The sequence below is a fragment of the Plutella xylostella genome, chromosome 14 (assembly GCF_932276165.1).
Source record: "Plutella xylostella chromosome 14, ilPluXylo3.1, whole genome shotgun sequence".
In the NCBI taxonomy this organism is placed as follows: domain Eukaryota; kingdom Metazoa; phylum Arthropoda; class Insecta; order Lepidoptera; family Plutellidae; genus Plutella; species Plutella xylostella.
Window position 1 is genome coordinate 4,668,130 of NC_063994.1, and position 22,399 is coordinate 4,690,528.

At 36.0% G+C, this 22,399-nt stretch overlaps 1 protein-coding gene across 4 annotated transcripts in view; it reads left to right on the plus strand.

Annotated features, from left to right (window-relative positions):
- The first annotated feature begins 14,425 nt into the window (after nucleotides 1-14,425).
- LOC105387567 (paired box protein Pax-6) overlaps nucleotides 14,426-22,399 on the plus strand; it is a 45,291-nt gene continuing 37,317 nt past the window's right edge. For all 4 annotated transcript variants that reach the window (XM_011558307.3, XM_011558308.3, XM_048625437.1 and 1 more), the window contains exon 1: nucleotides 14,426-14,693. The gene's annotated coding sequence lies outside the window, so the exon portion shown is untranslated. The remainder of the gene's footprint in view (nucleotides 14,694-22,399) is intronic.

The following is a 22,399-nucleotide window of genomic DNA, read 5'->3' on the forward strand; positions in this document are numbered from 1 at the left end:
AAACCACTAGATTTAAGTGCGACATGGTGAGATCGCTAAACAATATAAAAAAGTCTACATTTTTATTATTATTTTAAACCGGAATATAAAAATAATATATTTTATGATAGGTTCATTATTATGTTCTTTACAAGAAAAAAGTTAAGACAATGAGACACAAAAATTACTAACGACAGCCGTAATGTACGTCTGTAGTACAGCATTACTCTTCAGCCTCAGAACCACCTGTCTCAAGTCCTAATTTCAGCTGACCTGTATTGTAGTGCCACTTTACGTGCGCACATTCTAATTCTACGATATTAATAATAATAATAATAATAAACCAATCAGTAAAACGTAACACTATCCCGTTTACCTTTTATCTCTCCAATCAAAACTTTTTGTCGGCCCCCTGGCGGATATTTTTGACAACTGCGACGGAGCACAAGTGACAAACCTCTCCCTGAAGACCACACGGCACAGATTGGCCGGCTGATAAATCTGTTTGTAATTAGCCCGAAACCGGTCCATGTTGACACGAGGCGATAGAAAATGAGAGTTTATAATAATACCTACTAGCTGTTCCCGCGAGCTTCGCTTCGCCTTTAAAAGTTTTCCCGTGGGAATTCCGGGATAAAAAGTAGCCTATGTTCTTTCTCAGGGTCTAGACCATATGTATACCAAATTTCATTCGAATCCGTTCAGTAGTTTTGGCGTGAAAGAGTAACAGACAGACAGACAGAGAGACAGGCAGACACAGTTTTACTTTCGCATTTATAATATTAATATAGTTAGGATTAGTTAGGATTAGGATAATAGAAGTACGTTGTGTTACATTGGCACATAACTGCCTGAAGTATCGTGGACCGTTACGTTGACAAAAGTTAACGTTCGCGATAAGATAAATACGGCGTTGTGATTGGTGGGTTGTGCATTAAACGACTTTAACTATGTTGGTAAAGCTGTAATGCAATCTGTATAGCACGATATGAATTTATTTGAGTGCGCCAGTCGTCAGTTTATAGTAACACAACAGAGAGAGAGCGAGAGTTTACGCAACAAAGCTTCAGTAACATCAGAAGAAGTTCACATGATTCTTAAAAGCCTAAGGCTGTTTGTACTGTAATAATTCCCAATATTATCGACAGAAGACCTTTCGGCAATCACATAATTATTGTATCATACAAACAACAACAAAAAACTCAAAGATATGCCGACGGGATTAAAAAATGTTTAGAAAAAAGCTTGATAATAAAGTTAGTAGCAAGTGAATTTTGAAGATCGGGTTGCATTATATTCGGCGTAGGTTAAAAACGTAAAAAAAAAACTCGGCTTCTTTTAAAAAAGGTTGGAATGAGTTTCGAAATTCAAACATGACGGGGAACGTCAGCGGCCAGTCACAAGACGGAGGTTGTGTGTCGTACTTTCGTTAAATATTAAATACTTGAAAAGATAAGATAGGGCCCGTTACAAACAATATCAGGTACAACTTTATATTTAACTTTCGGTGCCTCCGGGTTGGTCACACACAAAATTCCAACTTGTAGAGGGACGAACTCTGTCAATGGCTGATTGTGAGCGGTGCTTAGCAGCTTTGTATTACTTATAGCTTCAGATTAACAATCTCTATAAGTATATTATTTTAGGTAGTACAGGTACATTATGAGTAAAATGGTAGGAACATATCTGTTTCACCTATAGGAAATCATAGAACATTCAAATCCAAATTAAACAACACAACCCAAAAACTAACACAACCTTTCCTGTGTGGCATTACAAATGAATTCCCAAAGACACTGGCCGGTTAGATGGAGAGGTCGATAAAGAAACAAAAATAAAACGCACCATATTTGAATGAGGAACGTGGCTGTCAGATGAAACGTCAAATGTATGACAGTTTCCGCGCGGGTGAGTGGCTTGGATCTGCGTCCGCGCAATATTATATGGTCACAAGGATTTAACTTTGTTTTTTCGTTCCCAAAGTAAATTAACCTTTATAGCCGATGCTGTAAGCGTCGTTTGATATTTACAACTGGTGCTTTGCATATAAATTCAGGGGACTGTTCGTTATAAACAAAGAGAGCTGAAGAGGGCCAGAGCATTGATCTTTAGTTTCCAGGAAAGAATGTGCATGGACTGCGAAGAATGTCCGATGTTGTTTGGGAAAGATTTAAGTATTTTAAAGTAATACGTCATGGGACATGTATGTGTATGACAAGTCTCCACAACATTCCCAAAATTCAGTAAACAGATGAATTGCAAATAAATTCTAGAAGACTTTCAGTCTAAAAACTACTACAATATTAAAAATAAGTTATCCATCCGTGATTACACGAAGTGTTAGACAGGGGTATTTAGATGACTGGAAGGCGAGTAAGTAAACTTTAGGGTTACAATCTGGATGTAAAACCTCTATTCTATTCTCTGTGGGTATGTAATTAAGTACCTACCTGCACCTGGCTCTCTCGGAATCTTTGTGCATATCCCCAAGGATAATAAACTTCCTTCCTTAGGTTGGACCTTGTCCCACCACGCTGGTCCACTGCGGGTTGGTGGGTTCATTATATCTAGATGTGCAATCTCATCAAGGAACTTTTCTATGAACCTCATACTACAGATAACACAATTAAAAAACAAAAAAATATGATGGCAAATACAAGTTTTGATGCAAAAATCCTTCGGATTCCTTCGATAAAAGGACACCAGAAGGGCTAGCACGGGGCGCATTTAAGACGTGACAAGAGTTCTCCGTCGCGCTCGCTCTTGCGGCTGCGGCGCGATGTGAGTGAGCGCGATGCAAAACTTTTGTCACGTCTTAATTGCGCCCCCCCGTGCTAGCCCTTCTGCGTATTCGTCACCTATTGGCCACCGAATTCCCACAGAATTTCAAACCCAAAAAGGCGTGACTAAGATGTTCTGAAATCATAATTTATTCGTCCCATATGTTCCTTTGTGAAGACATTATTATATTTAATAACAATTGGCCGACGACATCCTTGTAAAAACCACCCGAGTGTATGTGAATGGGTAATTGCGTTTGATAAAATAATTGCCAACAATTTCAATGTGGGCGTATCTAGTCTAGATATAAATATTTATTAGTATACTATAAGTGGTAATTAACTAGGTAGTTTGATCTTAGTTTACCTACGAAAGATTTGTCATTTACATTTATGTAGAGTAATTAGAGTTGCACAGAAAATATATAAGTAATTATAGTAAAATATTATAAATATAAATTATTTTCGATTTATTTAATTTAAGAACAAGTAAATAAACCTACAGCATTATAAGTACCTAAAAGAATCACTTAAATTAATCGGTTTAAAATGTAAAGCATCAAAATTTAAAGGTGCCTAAGTTAGAAACAGATTTAAATTCTCGAGAAACCTACAGAAATAAAGAGAAAACCTTCCTTCGCCCACAACCCACAATGCCTCCATTCTATTTGAATCGAAAATATGAAATAACTTTGTAAACATCTAAGCCCATTGTACAACGACTGTAAGGTCTTCATACTTTTGATTACCTACAGTATTAAGTATAGTCATCAATAACTTTAGTATATTTTCACCGTCAAAGACATTGAACAAACCTTGAGGTTACTAAAAGTTAGTCCTAAAATTATGACATGCTCTACATCATTTTGAAAATAAATGGATGACCTATTGCACTACGGCGCTCAAAATTGTCTCACACTTACTACAGTCGCGAGCAATGAAAAAAGTCCTGTGACTCCAATATTAAAGTACATTTAACAGTGCATCAGAATATTACCTATTTAAAACTATTTCGTTCAAATTTTTGGTGTTTTTTTTTATAAAAATGGGGTCATTCGGTTTCGAAATTTTGTAAGTGGAAGTTTTGCACTGGTGTATATTTTTATAGGATATTTTTATAGGAATCAAGTATCATCACCATTCGGTCGAACTACAACAGAAGCCCAATTCGGTGATGCGTGCTAACAAAATTACGTCGGTCGGTGAAGTGAACTATGAAAATAGGATTTCTTTACCTCCCCCTTGCCCCTCTGTATTACCCCCCCACACAGCGGGGAAGGATTACGGAGATTATCAAATAAAGATATCCATGACAGATGGCTACCGTCATTAAAGCCTTCTTTTTTATTAAAATTGTTTCGGAAAATATTAATATTGGTGCTATAAGTAAGTAGGTACCATCGGAAATAGCTATAGTAGGTAGATATAGTCTTAATATACAGGTGTCCCGTAATACAAACGGAAAGGAGGTGACTCTGAGCGCCAAATGGCGTCAATCTGAACAACTTTTGTTATAAATATGGCCTTTGTAAATTCGCGAACAAAAAAAATTGCTTCCCCAGCTTCCTAGTTGCTGGGATTCAGCTACCGTACCACCACCGTCACCTAACATCGGTCAGATCCATACAAGTTACGTCAGATTTGATAGGCGAGCGACGCTGTTTATGGATTGTTAATTGATTACTGTTGCCCGAGCACAGGATTCGAAACCTCCGTTTTCGTTGCGTATCGTCAAATGTCACTGTCAAAATTTAAGGCAAATTTGTTAGTTCCAAAAGTGGCATTTGTTTTTTCCATGTTAGGTGGAATTTCACCAAACGCTAAACGTATTTAGTTGCCTGTCATACGTCTGTCAGTTTGGTACAAAATGTATTTAAAATTTGATTTAAATACGATTAGCGTTTGGTAAAAACGACCCTTCGTGTAGATTCGAAAATAGTATCGAATCCTATGCTCGCGCCTGTTCGATGGTAGTAACCAGTGTACGATTATGGGGTGAAGATGTTGAAACAGTAAAAAGTCTTACAGGACATTAATCTATCTACCTGGCCTGATCTCGTCGTGACATCGAATTGGGTCCACGAATGCAGATTCCTCAAGTGACGGATCAGTATGGGCAGTCAACTTAGTATGTAAGTCATTTTATGGTGATCTTATCCCTAGACGCAATCGCTTACAGATCCAACATGTACGATGTATAAAATTATGATAAGAAAGGTACTATATTAACGTCTTTGTAAGTAATGCAAGATGAAAACATAAAGCTAAGTTTCCGTCTATTATCGGTATCTTACGTATCGGACCAAACAGATTTTCATAAATGTATGGAGATACCGGCGGCGTTGGCAATGCCGATGAAGTAGACGCGCTTGTATGAATTTTTATTTAAAGAAGGCCGAATGCGTTGCGTCCTTTCCGTACTACTTATTCCGATACGACGCTTACTTACGCGTACTACTAGGCGTATAGACACCCAAGTTCTCGTTGTTCTATGGCTGGGCTGCACGCAAGCCCTGGGTTTATATTAATGGCTATAGCTGCAGCTATGAGAGCATTATTTTCCGCAACAAATACATCTAACTGCCTCATCTTTTCTCAACATACACAAAAATTTATACAAATACAAAAAACCATATTCAGCGAACAATATCAATAACGAAACGGCTATTATAGCGCAAATTGTTAAAAACTCTATCTCAGTCGGTGCGCACATGAAAGGGCGCGATGGCTTTGTAAAAGCGTCGCGTTCTTTGTACCGAAACACGCGGTAACCTTGCCGCGGCGTCTTTGAGGTGATTAGCTGCGCTTGCGCAACAATAGCGTTCGATTCTGTTAATCTTCAGGCTTTGTCTGCGGTCGCTGACAAGTGTACTGTTTGTAAACATAGATTTAATATACATGCAGTTCGATCAATACTTCATTGCCTATATTTTTATTTAAGTATTAGTTTTGGTTTATAAATAATTAGGTACCTACTTAACATATTCTGATGGTTCTTTATTTCCAAATTCTCTACATTATTGTTTTTATTAAAAGCTGACTCATAAGAAAAATACATAGGTATTCAAAGATTCAGCCTTACCTACTCGTACCTATGTTGAGAAAAAGTCGGCATTATGGTCAAGCATGGTCAAGTTATGGCTTTGTACTTCATAATGTCATGCACAACATCTTCTTTCATATTTTCATTCACACATTAGCCATTATTTTTACTCTACGTGGAAGGAAGGAATATGAATCATAATTTTCACAATATTGCAAATAAAATAGTTCATCGTGATAACTTGAGAATATGAATACCACTATTAGCGCCATCTCTGGGAGGGTAGCGATATAAGAAAGCCCTCTCGTGCCCTCTCTTCACTCCCATTTGCAAGCAAAAATATTTGGCAATTCCCTCCCATTCTAAAACGATACTGGGATAATGAAACGATTTATTGCAACTTATAAAATAATAGATGTCACTACCAGTTGCGTTTTAACAAAGAATATAATATCTATTACTGTTGCTGAAACTGGAAACTAAGTTAGTATAATTATAATAAAAATCCGTGATGATGAAAAGAGTGTATGTATATATATTTTTAAACGTGGTTGATTCACTTTTGATGAAACAAGAGAACGCTCATGATCAAATCACTGAACTTTTTGCTTTAGCTCCAATTTCACCATAGTAGGTTAGATCGTAACCAGGGAAAGGTTGATCAATTCAAAGTCCTCTCCATATTAAATTCTTGACAGATGTGTCAAAAGTCAAGCAATAATTCCTGGTTATGCTCTAACCGGCCACAAATAATAAAGTAAAATGGCGAAATTGGCACTTAGAATGTCAATCTCTTGATCTTTCTCTTGATAAACAATACTACGAACGTTCGTTTTTTTTATTGATAGTTACCTATTATGATTTATGATTTCCGGGCACAAGGAATAGGAGAAAGTAAACCTTACATTTTCAGAAGCATCCCCACACTCCTACAATTCAATAAAATACTAGCGTACCTAACTATCTTTCAAAAGTGACTAAAATCCACTTGAGCAACGACCTATCATTAAGCAACTATTAATATAAAGGAGAAACAAATAAAAATAAAAGTGATACACTGTAATGAATAGAACTTTGGACCCCTCGTGGCTTATCGACGAGGGCCCCAACCCTCTTATAGTAAATAGTGATGTGACACGATGTTGCGTAGTCGATAAAAGTTTCGATAGAAATGTAGAGCGAAGCAGTTTGAACCTTATGTGATTGTGATGTCTTAGGATTTTATTTCACCATTTTTATTTTGTATATTCTATGTTACTTCTTTTTCTTTAATTCATGTTCCTTCTTAGGGTGATGAATGTGTCAGCTCGTGTATTTATTAGGTATGCCCGAAAGATAGCTCGGCTGTCCAATTTCAAAACACAGTAAGCGCCAACTTTAAAAAAAAACGGGTCTTTGATTTATACATTATTTTAGGCGATTCCGCACATTCCTGCATTGTCAGAATATCAAAAAACGGCTTAGAAACGAAAATAAAATTTCTAAAAACCTAGTAACTCCACCCTGCGAAATCAAAAATGCCACGAAAACCATTTTAAAACACAGTAAGAGCCACCAACCATTTTAAAACACAGTAAGTGAAAATGACTTACTAGGTTTTAAAATTGTCAATGGCGCTTACTAGGTTTTGAAATGGTCAGCAAAGGTCAATTTTTGCCCGTTAATTTTAGTAAGTCACAAAAGGCATACATTATTACAAACACTTTTTTCGAAAAAATATCAGATATTTCAGAACCTGTATCTTTGAACCAATGAGACCTAGAGAGGTGAATTAAAAGTAGAACATAAGGAAATTTTGTCTGCTTTATAAAAGCCATAGAGACCTTTCTCGTCAGAACCTTTCTACCAGCACTATTTCGCATAAAAACCAAAAAAAACTCGAACATTGTAAACTAATTTTAGCTCAAAATTGAGGAAATATTGTCTAATTTAAGGCAGCCATAAATAATGTTCGTGTCAGACATGCCTTCTTAATATGGCGATTTGGTTCATTTAGATAAAACTTAAAAATATGCCGGTATTTCAGCTATTACTTAGTGCAGTCGTGTAAAAGTGCTGCAAAATTTGATTTATATTATGTGAAGGATCCAAAACATATAAAAAAATAAAAAACATATTAAATTATTACGTTATTATTGCAATTTCAATATACTTTACTTGTCTTAAATTACACAATAATGGCTCTTACTAGTGTTACTAGGTTATAAAATGGTCAGTGAGGGCGGTTTTAGGGTGAGAAAACCATTTAAAACCTAGTTAGTGTTTTCTTTTGTGCATTACAGCAACAATATTAGTCATATTTAAATGAAATAGTATTGTATGTAAAGCCTAGGTTCTGCCGGTTATTTTAAGCTTACATTCGTTTAGATATGTATCATAGTTTTACCAGGGCATTGAAATGAAGGGACAAAAACGTTTTTTGGCTCTCCTGAACATTTTGTCTCTTGGCTGTTACTGTGTTTTGAAATTGGACAGCCGAGCTGCAATGACTATAATTATTATACCTTTATATTTTTTCTTAAAAAGTACTTACTTAATATGTTTCTTATGGATTGCAGTGCACTGAGTTAGTTACTTTGAGATATTTAAACTTTTATTTACTATGTTTTGTGGTGATTCCGTATTTTTTCTAAACAATTGAAATTTCACGGTGGCGTAACGGATTTATAAGATATCGGCTCTATAATTCGATAGGCCATGGGTTCATATCCTGGAAAGTACCAATGAATTCTTTAGAAATTAGGAATCTAAGCACGTATAATAAATTAACGACAATTATATATCTGCACATCTAGATGTACCCTAAGTGCATTGTATATGCTCATTCAAAAGCGGTGACACGGCTCGCGACCGATTACGTTAGTTCAAATGTAAGTACACCGAAAAGTGACACCTTCGGCAATTACAGTCGTCACTGTATGCACATATTTATGTAAGCTATAATCGTTTCGTTTGGTAAATATTTCCGGTATTATTAATATTTCGAAGATATAAAGTGAACAGAATTCACGATGTTCCTAAAATTATACTAAAATATAAAAGCGTTTGTTTTATCGATATTAAATTTATTTGTTGTTTTTAGTGGTGACAATGTAAATTTGTCTTGAGTGCGTAAAGCTGTAGCCGTTTATGTAGTCCAATAAAGTTGAAAATCGCGATGTCTAGAAATAAAATGTATCGACCATGTCCCATCACTAGCCGAGGGGTGGACCTGATCCCCGATACAATTACGTCCTGTGTACGAACTCGTTACGACACAATCTTCAGTTCTTCTCCCGACAACAAACAAAAATAACCCTAAACACCAATACTTTACTGCCCAAACTTACTTGACAACACATTTAAACTTTCACCTCTTTCAATAGGAGTTTAAACCTAAAATACCTTTGCGTAGGAGAGCTTTCACTTTTCAGGAATGATTTCTGTTCGGCTATTTTGAACTTTCTATAGGTTGTTTAGAATCGATTTTCGGATGTAGGGGGTGTAGGCTTAAAACTCTCAGAGGCTTACAAGGCTTCGCCGTTCGTTCAGGAACGGTTGTTGAAAACAATTCGATATTTAGCCGATTATAACGTTTCCGAACTTAATGCTCTTAGCGAAGTGTGATTTCTGACTCGATCCGGCGAGGCGACTGTACTGTTGTGTCTCTCAAATTACATTTTTGATCCCCGATCAAGGAGTAGGTGCGTTATACGTTTGATACATGTGTGATTGTGTGTCAGTCTATCTATGGACGAATAGGCAATGCGAAAATGTAGACAGACTTTTAGACGCAGAGTTGTCTAAAGCTTCAGTAAGTATTATTTCTTAGGTGGCACTTCAAAAATGCATAATTATCTCGCGTACCATAAACGTTAAAATCAAATTCAATTTGACATCATAGTGGATATTTGAAACAAACAAGGTTGAGGGAGGTTTTCAAACGGAGATAGGTATATTTCGATACTATCGATTAGGTATTAATTTATTATTTTATTACACAATATACCATAGTAATTTGTACAATCAGGTGGACTTAATGTTAAAAGCATTTTCTACCAGTCAACCTGCAGGAGGTACAGGGAGCAAATTGTATGGAAGTGCAAAAAGTTATGTCCGCACCTATGTGTAGGTATGAGTTAACCAAATTTGTTCAGACAATTGAACAAATTCTATCTTTATTGTAACACATCCACCTACCTAGGTATTACATAGCAATGCGGGTAAAAAGAGAAGAGAGTGGATACACTATAAATCATAGAGTACCAGCGAAGCTAACTGGAATCTGGATGCGACAGGATTTTTTGTTTAGACGTTAGAAATAAATATGAATAAATGCGTTTAAAATATGAGTAGACACTTTTAAAGTCGAGACCGGTGGGATGACGTACTTACTAAATGTTGTACTATAGACTCGTTTCTGTAAGGGCATAACTCAAATAGTACCAGTTTTGGAGTTTTTATGGAATGGGTACAAAATTATGATATGTAATAAAAATTGCATCACAAAAATTTTAAAATATTATGATATACTACGTCTACAACAGTACTCATAGACAGTCAGCATTTTAATTTAATTTATGTAAGTACCTACGTGTCTTTACAATAGGTTTATTAATTATAATTTAGTTAAATTACAAATTATTATTAAAAATAAAGTGATGGGGCTAATAAATTATCATTCGTCAAAAGTTAGATAATGCATGATTACTGTGTGTTATCATTTAAAAATTAATAAGTAAACACATAGGTAGAATTACGCCTAAAATAAAATTCATTTATGAAACTAACAATTTTAAATCAAAACATGCAGTGAACTCTATATTTCTGTAGCTCGGCTATAATGCTATTGCTGTAGCATTACAACAAATTTATATCATTGTAAGACAAATAAGTATTAAATAATAACAATCGAATCTAAGTAAGTTGGTATCAAAAACTAAATAAAAAACATTTGTCGTGCGTAATAGAGTGTCAGGCTAAATTTCCACAGTAAAAAAAAATATTAAGGCCCTGTTCCACAATGTCTGGTTAGTGGCTACTTGTCAGATAAAATACATGCTGTCACTGTCAAAAAAATAATAACAGAGGGTGACAGCATGTGTTTTATCTGACAAGTAGCCACTAACCAGACATTGTGGAACAGGGCCTTAAAGTCTTTAAAACATATTTTGAAAAGATATTCGATTTTCAAACCTTCCAAGCGTCGGGAAAATGCCGACGGTAACTTCCCGTCGGCACGCGTCCCGCGCCATTCTCCCTCCGACCAATCAGAAGCCAGAACACGCCCAAAGAGCGAGCGAGACGCACTCATGCGGGAAAGCTACGCTTCTGACAGAGACAGCAAGCGTGCGTGTGTTTATGTGTCGATAGGGGAAATATGATGCATCTGTGTTGTTTTAGTATCGTATTCAGTTCAGTTATTTATGTATTTTATTTTTTGCGATAGGTAAGGAGTGGATAAGTGTATGGTAAGTTCTTCAGTACCTACCTAAGAATAGGTAAGTACAGGCTACTTAGTATTTGTAAAATAAAACTTTTAGATTTAGAACAGGAAATTTTATAAATTCATAATCTGCATATTAAATTAATTTCTAAATCTAACAAAAAAAAATATGTTTCAATAGTTAAAATATGTTTTGTGTACATTTTCCAACCGTACTTAATTAATTTATTAATCATAAAGATTCAATACATTTTACACCCTTATATACTTAATGGTTATTACTTTTCACATAGAATACTAATTTGTGCTGTTTAAAGTTCATTCTCCAAGTTAATATTCCCCTTCATCAAAATAATTATAGATTCAGAATTCTTAATTTATGAATTCATGGCTACAGGCTCCAAGGAGGGTACATATCATTACAATTTAATACTTTCAAAAAATCTAAAACCATTGTTTGTAATAAAGGCTTTTTAAAAAAACAGTTATACTGATTGTAATCCTTTGTTTTTATCTAGCGATTAAGAATGGTCGCAAAAAATAAACAATTGGCCAATCCGTTTTTGAATTTAGAATTGTTTGGTCGGTCTACTAATACCAACTTGTAGATTAGAAGCTCCGAAGCGTTGCCTATGCTTTTACCCGACTTGCCAAAAAGGAGGGCTATGTTTTTTATGCAACCAGCTTCACAAAGAAACGTGGTTTTGGAAAGACACCGCACATCAAATTGGCTGCATCCCGTGATAATCTTTAACCTATCAGCAGATAGAATAGTTCGCTCTTTCTGATCCAATGCCGTGGGGCAAAGCATAAGAGGAAGCGATAACACCTTGTACAGCTACAGCTTATAATATATCATGAATTCAAAATATAACACGGAGAGCATTTACTTCAATTGGTTTAAAATTGGCGTAAATTATCTTCTAAAACTCTTGAATTTCGTAATAGGAGTTATGAAGCTTGCATGAACACTAACATAAACACTTCTCCACCTAACAAACACTATCTAAGACCATCAACATTGGAAGAAACAGACGCAACATTTCGTCTATTGCGGGCTACTTTTTGACATCTCGCTATTTTGAATCGCCCTGCAAGTGGAATCGCCGTCAGTCCGCTCTCAGACCGCCGACTGTCGGCACACAAAGCGTTACTGAGACCCTTCCACGGCGTGTTGTGAGCACGCAGCCACGCGTGTAAGACGCTGCAGCTGCTGACGTCGACAGCGCTGGGTGTGACTGCTGCTTTATGTTCTTTGCAGAGGAAAGTAGGGGTGTTACACGTTTGTATGTCTGTCTGTGAAATGGACAGTGCAGTTTGTGCTGTTCGATACGTTGCGCTGGGAGAATTTGGCGAGGCTGTTCAAAATGTATGCGTTTGATCAGGGGGGATTGGAAAGAATGTGTTTTGGGCTACGACGCTATGTTGTGGATGTCTGGAGTTTATCGATCCATTGGGAACGCTTAGGATTGTATCGTGTCTAATGTTGCATAGTCTTAAAGGTCAATTGTGAATGCTTCTGCAAGTTCGAATGTTAAATTGCATTGGTGAAACACAGAAACAAATAAAACTATAGAGGCCGTTAACAAAAGCGCCACAATCGGGCATCTTTGTGCAATGTTACAAAACGCACCCCAAGAACAATCCGTTGTAAATGCGAAAGTACAAAATAAAATTATCGATGCGTAAATTAAGGATCCGACGCTATTCATCCACGGCTTGAGTACAAATAATATAGAAAAAATATCTTAAGAAAAATAACTTGGCCCTGCGTATATAGATGTCCCGCTGAGGCAAGCCACATTGTTCTTAGACAAACACTTTCTTTAAACACCGAAAATCTGTATTAACGTTTTTAAATCAAATAGGTGCCTTTGTAATGATTTTTCAAGCTCGAATTGATTTCAAATACGAATTTGGCACTAGAGCAATTTGAGTTTATTCCATCTTGTGATGCTTGGGGTGAATGAACGTTATATACCTCAAGTGCATCATCATTATCATGAGCCAACCATAAAATCGTGATGGACATAAACCTGAAAAGATCAGTCATGTAAATAATGTAAGTTTTAGTTGAAGATCGAATCTGCGATGACACATTCGACGGCCTGAAATCAGGGCTCTATATTATGAGTACAATACACGTAATAATAAAAATGACGACTCAATCAAACCGAAGTAACCAGCCGTGTCTAAAACCGTGTCATGGTATAGCGGGATCTCACAATAAGTAAGAGTTAGCGTGAAATTAGGCCAGTATGAGTTAGTGCCCGCGCACATTGCGGCGTGACGACGGCCACGCGGCCTTGTGCGAAAACTTTTTGTTGATTTTTGGACCGCTCCGTTGCCGATTATGGGCTTGTAATCATAATTAATTGTGTGTGGCGGTGTGTGTTATTGTTTGATTGTGTAAGAATGAAACTGCTGTTTGAATGTTGTCTCGTTCTTTCGTTTTAGTGACCGTGAATGCGCTTTGTCCTAATTGGTCATCTCAAAGATTTATAGCATTCGGGCTGGAGTAAATCAGGTGTACCCTTATCTTCTCAAGTGCAGGTGGAAAGAGCACACGAGATACGAGACTTTATACTACATGGGCTAGTTACCAACTTTCCTAACCAAAAACGACGCATAACAAATGGTACGGCTTTCGTCCTATTTTACTGCCCTCTTAAAAAAAAGAACCCTTTCCGCTGATTCAGCGGACATTTTACTCTCGACATTACCATCAAGCCTCGGACGTAAACATCCAGGGGATGAGCAGATCGGCAGTAAAACGTCGTATCACCAGTTTACGACAGCCACGGTCGAGTAGAAATGTAGCCGTGCATCGCGGCCGGATATACTACCGGCGCTGATACTAAAACACATGACAGTTTCCATTTTATTGGGCAACTAAAATATAACGATATGGCCGCTGCGAACGTAGCTGATGCTCGATATAATTTTGATAGCTAGTTATCTACAAATAAAAATTAAAAACCCCAAAAAATAAACTTTGTAATTTTTGTCTAATCTTGAAAACCCAAATTTTCCCCAAGTCCAGAAGCAGTAGCGTCGCGCGCGTAGTGCCGCGGCGGCGGCGGTGTGTCAGTGTGCGTGAGTGCGCGTGTGTGCGCCCCCCTGCGCCCCCGCGCGCCCCCCGCCCCCCGCGCGGGGTCCAGGCCCCGCCCCCTGCGATGCTCACACGGCTCAGTTAAAATCAGATGGGTCGGCCAGTTGAGCGAGCCGTGACATCGTGAACGGTTCGCGGGGTACGACTCGAACCGACTCAATACTTGAGCATTCGGTGATTACGCGCTACACTAGCCTTTAGCGAAGACGGTTCACTTGCGATTTTGGGCAATTTTGAAATTACGTCCTTTTGCTGTTAAGGCCTTATTGATCGGGATTAGACAGTGCAATTGTTTTTTTATTAGTGTTGTGTTTAGGACTGTGTGTGCCGTGACTGTTTGCAACTTGTCCTTAGGTAGGTGGAAATTGTATGACTTCTAATTCATCTTTATTTAGGTGTCCTTACCTATTATACCAACACCCGTAATTTATAATAAAAATTGAGAAACTTTAGATAAAACATAAAAAAATATTTCTTCTTTACTGCACTTCACACAATTATTTTGGATATAAAATAGAGATATAATATAAACTACATACATTTTGCAGCAGCTTTTTAAAATTTAGGCACGATTTTTACCTAACATCCGTTTAATATGCCCACAACATTGAATATACGACATTCAAAATTATTTTAGAATTTTTTGATAAACACGTTTTTACCGCTTATCAAAATTGACAGTAAAAAGCGACATCGGAAACCATTAAGATAAGTGTAACTAAAACTTTAATTTACCTTTAATATGATGAAATGAAAAAGTGGTTATCCTCTCCCGGTAACCCGATATTTTTGTTTGCATCCCGTCCCGTGCGGGTTTTTAAAAGTGAAATTGAACTACAACAAGTTTGATCCATTGTTGGCAGATAATTTGTAATAGTAAACATTTGGCCTCCTTGTAACTTCTTTAGAAATTGTAATTCGATATTTTTTGAGGCCATATTGGCCAGCATTTGCTGCTAGGAAATATTATGTAATTTACGGATTTAGTTAGTTTTAAAATGGCTATTTTTATTATTTATTAAATGTTTTACACAGATATTTTTCCATAATCATTTTTATAACAATATGCTGAGAATTTAATATAATCATAAATTAAAAAAATACCTTTATGAAATTTCACTGTAGGAGTTTTTTTTGTTGAAAGTGATTTTCATTTCCATGCTTTTTCCAATAACCATGATTGTGTCTGTACATAATACTAGACAAGGACTTACCTATTCCACATTAATATATAAGACCTATAATCGCCTTTAAATCCAAATTTTATTAAGATTAATAATAGTCATTTAGCAAAAGTTATTAATACTACAGCGGCATATCAAAATAAACTACTTACCTACATATTGAAAAAAAAATGAAAAATAAGCAAACAAAATTCGACAATTCTATTCCGAATTCAAACAGGTCATTGACAAAACTGTTTGAAGATGCCGATCGATGGGAGCCCTTGGACTATTTGCTATGGCCATTGTCGCGGAGCTGAAATTTGTAATTTTATTAAATAGAACTCGCGTTCTGTAGCCGGCATTGTAAGATTGTAACTGGCAAATAATTTCTGTGGTAAACGATACTCGGGCCACAATGGCTGACAGTGACGAGGGACTGGCCAGTTTCTTGTTATACTTCGCTACTTATATTTTGAAAGATGAGTTTTACTATAAAAGGCGATTTGATAAGGTTATCTAGTTAGTATGTAAGTTTCAGAGATAGGTATTTGAAAAAATATTTATACATATTTAATTGAAAATATGGGATTTAATGTGTTCAAAGATATAACGGTGCACCGTTATATCTTTTAGTGTTGCCCAAATGCAAGAACAAGACGAGACTTAGCCAGTCTTGGTCTTGGTCTTGCGCCAATACACCTGGTCTTGGTCTTGGTCTTGGTCTTGCGCCAATACACCTGGTCTTGGTCTTGGTCTTGGTCTTGCGCTCCCAGTCTTGGTCTTGGTCTTGGTCTTGCAGCAAGAGTCTTGCAAGTCTTGCAATTACCTATTAGTCTATTACTATTTATTAAAGTTTACTTTTTGATTTTAATAGATATTTTTTTATTCGCTATGTTTATGGTATTAGTCGTAATGCGCATAGGTCCAGTTTTTCATTTTCTTTGATACAGTTTTTTGCATCTCATAGAATTCCTAAGCGTACTTACCTATACACTGAACTGTTACACCTAACTACTCAGTGAAATAGCGCTAAGTCCTGGCTGCAAGACGCAAGAGTCTTGCAGGCTATGTCTTGTTCTTGCTCAAGTCTTGCACGGTCAGTCTTGGTCTTGGTCTTGCTAAAAATACGCGGTCTTGTTCTTGGTCTTGGTCTTGCAAAAACGCAAGAACAAGACCAAGACTGCAAGACCAAGACTGAATTTGGGCAACACTAATATCTTTGAATCCAATATAAAATTATCTCCATTAAAGCTAATTAACTTCCTTTTTCATAAGCACCATAGCATTTAAATCTAGTATTTATCCAAATACAACTCAAATTTTAACATAAGCACTTAAAAATGTCAACCTTAATTTTTTTTATGTATTAAAAAAATATGCGATAAAATTGCAAAAATCTATAAATCGCGCATCGTTTGAACAAGCCGACAAAGTATTGCAAAGTGTCCATTCAAAAATACAACTGTTACTATTATTTATACTTCAAAAGCGATCGCTTTCAAGTGTCGACAGCCCTATTATGAAACATCTCTCCAGGGGTGTACCGTCGGTACTTTGACTTTTTTTTGTCATTAATGTCATTTTTTGACAGAGACATAACCATTGACACCTTCAGATACTTCTCACAAACTGTCATTACACGGTGTTAAAATAAATGTGACTTAATAGACATGACCTTTGAAACTGCTTCATTGTAAAATTTGGCGTCAGTTATGCTGCTGTAAATTTTTAAGGGCACATCTCATCTTAAAAAAAATAAAAAATTGCAAAATAAAACGGCTTCATATTTAAATTTGACATCAAAAGATATGTTTAATTCGACGACTCCTTGTGTTACCTAAGTCTTATTATCCATAAAAAGATGATGGTCTCAAAATAACACCTAAAGTCCTTACCATCACCCTTTTACCGATGAGGCTTAAAGGATTAAGATACAGCCTTTTTAGAAGAAAAAGCTCTCAATGTGTCCCGCTTATGAATATTATTAAATCGTTTTTTATTTGCTCCTTATTAAATAGCTGATTTGGCTTTTCAAGTGCCCCGATGACACTTATTTTATTATTCATTCCAATAAAATGACCGATGATTTTAAGGCGGTAACCGTAAAGATTAGCCTAAGTGAAACCCAAAAATCGAATCTACCCAGTGATTGTTTTTTTTGTTAAATGAGATTCAATTTAAATCAAAGTAAGCTAGGAATATACTTAAGAATAAGGGAAAATTTATTTCTAATAATTTAATTTAGTATAGGTAATATTCAGCGCGTAAAAAAACTTAAAGATACCTTGATTTTGCGTTATAATACATTGACAATAATGTAGGTGAAATAGTCAATGTCAATCTTGGTTACATCGGTTACATTAAATTATGACATAATTGGTTTTTGTTATTAAAAATAAATAAAACCTCCTTTATTAGAAGTCGGTTAAAAATAAAAAAAAGCCATCTAAAGTCTAGTGCCAGATGTAGGCTGGAGATAGATGGTATTTTTGGTTTACGAGGAATCTAGCTTGACCGAGCGTATGCTTTATCAAAAACTGTTCAGTTATTATTCCAAAGTCATAGTACAATTTTATGACTATGGGAAGTTTTAACTGCGGTCAGGTTATACCCTTATTGAAATTTGTAGAGCAAACCTACCAAAAGAGATAGGCATAGATGTAGTCAGTACCTTTTTTCTTTTTTAACAGCCTCGGCGAGAAGTAGCGATAGAAGCGTCATGGCATTGTATCTAGTTTACAATAGTGCTCGATTGATTTATAGTGCCCAGTGTAACAAACTTTGCTACTCTACAGTGTAAACGAAATGAACTTGGATGGTTCTAGTGATGTACTGATCGCAAAAACGCCGTTGCTTAATAGTTTTTTTGTTATTATGCTAAAAGATAGGGTTCGTAATATTTTGTGGCGCTGTGTCTTAAATTCGAATGCTATTAGTTTAATTAAATTTAGTTATAAAAATAATGGGGCTCTACTCGTTGCATGCCTAATATCGCATATTTAGATTTGATGCCCAACGCTGTAACTAACTATTACAATAGTAATAAAACATAACATGGTGAGCCAACAAAAAATACGGCATTTTTTTGCTCTCGCTACCTCACATTCACGTCAAAGGAACAAATCGGCGGACGGGTCGGCTTCTTTGCTGACGGTACGTCGCGCCGGCGGTAATTTATTTTTACTCTGACAGTACCACGTCAGTGGAGGCGGTACATCAAGAAGCGAATGGAATTTCGGTAGCTCTATCATGTCTATGGCATTTTGATACATTGAACGAAACAACCATGTGATCTACCTATCTATCTATGCAGTAGGTTATACTCATCTTCCTATGGCTATTGTAAAACCTGTTCTTGAATATGGATTTATGGTAAACAAATAGTTTTTAATTAGATGAATCGTTTTCCCCGCGATGAAAGCCTTATGGGATGTTCGGGTGACTCTACCTACCAACAATGGATAGTTTACTTTCGTACGATTTACTTACATAACTACATGTCCAATCACACTAGCAATGTCCAGTCACAATTAAAAGTATTGAGACTGGACATTCAATTTTCAATTTCTACAAATAGTAATAAGATTTCTGATCTAAGTAAATCACCGCTAAATGTTTTAATTATAAGATTCATAAAAAATGAGTATTTTTACCTCATTCCGTAATAAAGACAGTCATTTTTATACATCGGTAGATAAATTATAATAAAGCACAGGAAAAACCCAGTAAAATATTAATAATAAAAGGCATCATACACATTTTTAATTAGCCGCACAAACATCACCGGAGCAGAACAGATTTATTCACAAACTTAGTAAATTGAAAACCTGCACTGTGTGTCTGTCTGACTACCATCAACAACGAAGGCTTTCAACAAACACATCAAATACGGGAATTATTACACCACTTTAGACTTGAAAGTAATGTCCTATCTGTTAGCGAGCTTGTACAAATTCTATGTTAATTATCTAGATACACATTTCCAAAGCTGGCTAGAGAACTTTTTTCGAAACAAAAAATGCAGTGAAAAGGAGGAGCTTTGACGTTTTCAAATGTTAAGAGCCTCTCCGCAAAAGAGGTGCATGTTTTGTATTCACTTTTGAAACGTAGAGGGCGCTTTGATGATACGCGGATGAAAAGTTAAAACTCAAATAGGTTTTAATTTATTTAGCGACGCGTGCACTAAATCAGATCAAAGTTACAACTTAAGTGCTTTTACAAAAACGCACACAGAAGCCTTCTTCTGCGACTATTACAACGTATTCAGATCAGAGTTACCAAATATTTCACATACACTGTAATAAAGAAATAAATATTAGCAACAGCATAATTCCAATTAATTGCGTAAGCAAAATAAGTAACACTTTTACACGTAAAACCTTTGCCTCCCACCCTTTACAAAAATCCAAAGTCAAAAAGGGAAGTTCGAACTTTGCAAAGCCAAATAAAAAAAAGCAAAGCCAAGGAGGATCTATTACGGCATCTATTCCCGTAAAGACGCAGGCATTAGCACCAGCTGTCGCTGAATCAAAGCAGGTCTAATGAGGTGTGTCGGACGGGACCGCTTCCAACACTGTATGGAAATTCAAGCTGTAGTGATGGGAAATGGACAGAAAGTTCGGTGAAATGATAAATACTTATACGAGACATAAGGGCGCGTCGAGGGTTTGTCACCACTGTGAATAGGTTAGGTTGTCAGAATAGTTAATAATATTCCCATAATAACGCAGCTCATAGCATATTTATACATTTAATTTAGCTATATGTATAAAATGTTACAAGTAAAATAGTTACACTATGTACCTATCCATTAATAAGTGAAAAAACGTATAACGAGTTGGTAAGCCTTATAAAGTATATATATATATATATATATATATATAAAGTATATATATATATGTATATATATATATATACTTTATATATACATACTTGTAACATTTTATACATATAGCTAAATTAAATGTATAAATATGCTATGAGCTGCGTTATATATATATATATATATATATATAAGTATATATATTTACAGCGTAATATGTAGGTATTTGAAATGCAGACTTTACCCAAAACCTTCATATATAATCATCATCGGTATTGTCCGATAATACAATATAGAGGTATTCCACTGCTGGAAATGGGAAATAGTCATCTGATATCTCTGAAACAGCGCAACAAAAGTATATCATCAGTAAAACTATGCTTTCTTCATCTAAACACAATCCGGCTATACTGTACGGTTTTTGGCGTTTATCAACTTTTGTATTATGTAAAAGCAGCTTCATTGACAACACATCACTAAAGTAGTTTTGAATTTTAAAATGTCAGTTTCTAGTTTATCGTTGGAGAGTGCTCCAGGTTTAGCTTAGCTCTTCTAAGTGAAAGTTATCCTTTGACCGAACCTCTATCTGAGCTTCGAATGTAAACAGTTTTTTTTATATTTATAAAAAGTCACTTTTAGAACGTTTAAAAATCAGTTCCATAATAAAATTTAGTTTCTTTACGATACAGGGCAAACTAGGGTTTTGATGGCAACCCCCAATTACTGGCATTTAATAATAATAATAATTGTCTTGTCCTAAAAAACTGCATAATAATATCTCCATTGGACATAGGCCATTCAAAGCTCGACAATCGGATAAGTTATTTGCAAGCAGTGTTTAATGTTCTGAGCTTTAAGATTACTGTTCTAGAAAACTAATCTCTAACCTTAAATTACGTAGGAAATAGTTATAGCATGTATTAGTTCAATGTCATATTTCAGTTATACCTAACTCCGATTAATATTTTTTAACTAGTTCATCACTTACAACACTCATCTCAATTTATAACATTGACCAAACTTATAAAACTCTACTACAATCACTTCACCGCGCCAAATAAAACGAACAGCCTAAATAAAAAGATGTTGCACTGACGGATTCCCGGCGCATCAAACCCGGGACCGCGAGGCGGCGCCCTTATCGCACGCGGCGATCTCCTCGGCCTTTTAACTCGGGTTTATCTCGACCGACGCGGATCGGGTTTCCGAATCGTTCACACAAAAACTTGCTTCTAATTAGTGTAATGAGAAACGAGTAGCGAAAGTGGCATAATGATCATTGTTTTAGGTTAGTTTGGTAGCTAAATCGATATGGAAAAGTATACTTGCTCCACTGAAGATTTCGGGAAAATAGTCGAAGCAAGGTTTATGTCTCTCCAAGCACAAAGCTCAATTCATACCTAGATAACTTATATTCGTCTGTACCTAGGCATACTTTACATGTATGTAGGCAAACAAATTTTAACTATATTTACATACAACATCAAAACGATATTACAAGTCGCAGGTATTCGAGAATCGTTTGATCTTTTCAACGGCGCCCAATGTCTCTTTGATACGGCCCTCCAATGCTATGAAAGTCGGGAAAAGGGTCGATTCTATTCGGAACTTTTGTAAAGTCAGTGGAACTTCGAGAGGCGAAGTCAAAAGTGACTTAAAGTGACACGTGTGTGACGCAATTAGTGACTTTTTTGATCTGTGAATCGAAATGGTTGGATTGTCTGTGATAATGATAATGGGGACGCGGAAGCGAATAAATTATATTTTCAAGATGGCGGTTGCCGAAGATGTCAATTAAAATAATGATTTTTTATTTATATTTTTAAGACGCATAGGTATTCAAAATAGTGCTTAGTAATACAGCCTAATAACTACTAGCGTCCAAATTCAAAATCTAACAGGATAACTCTTATATTTTCCTCACATTACGCGCAAACGAACAAAGAAGATACTTCAAAATCCGCGTATCGAATCCAATCCATTCACTTTCCAACATAATTGATGACGACTGCAGATCTCTCATTCAATCAGATGAACACATTCAAGCCGTGTAGCATCTCATACAATCAAAT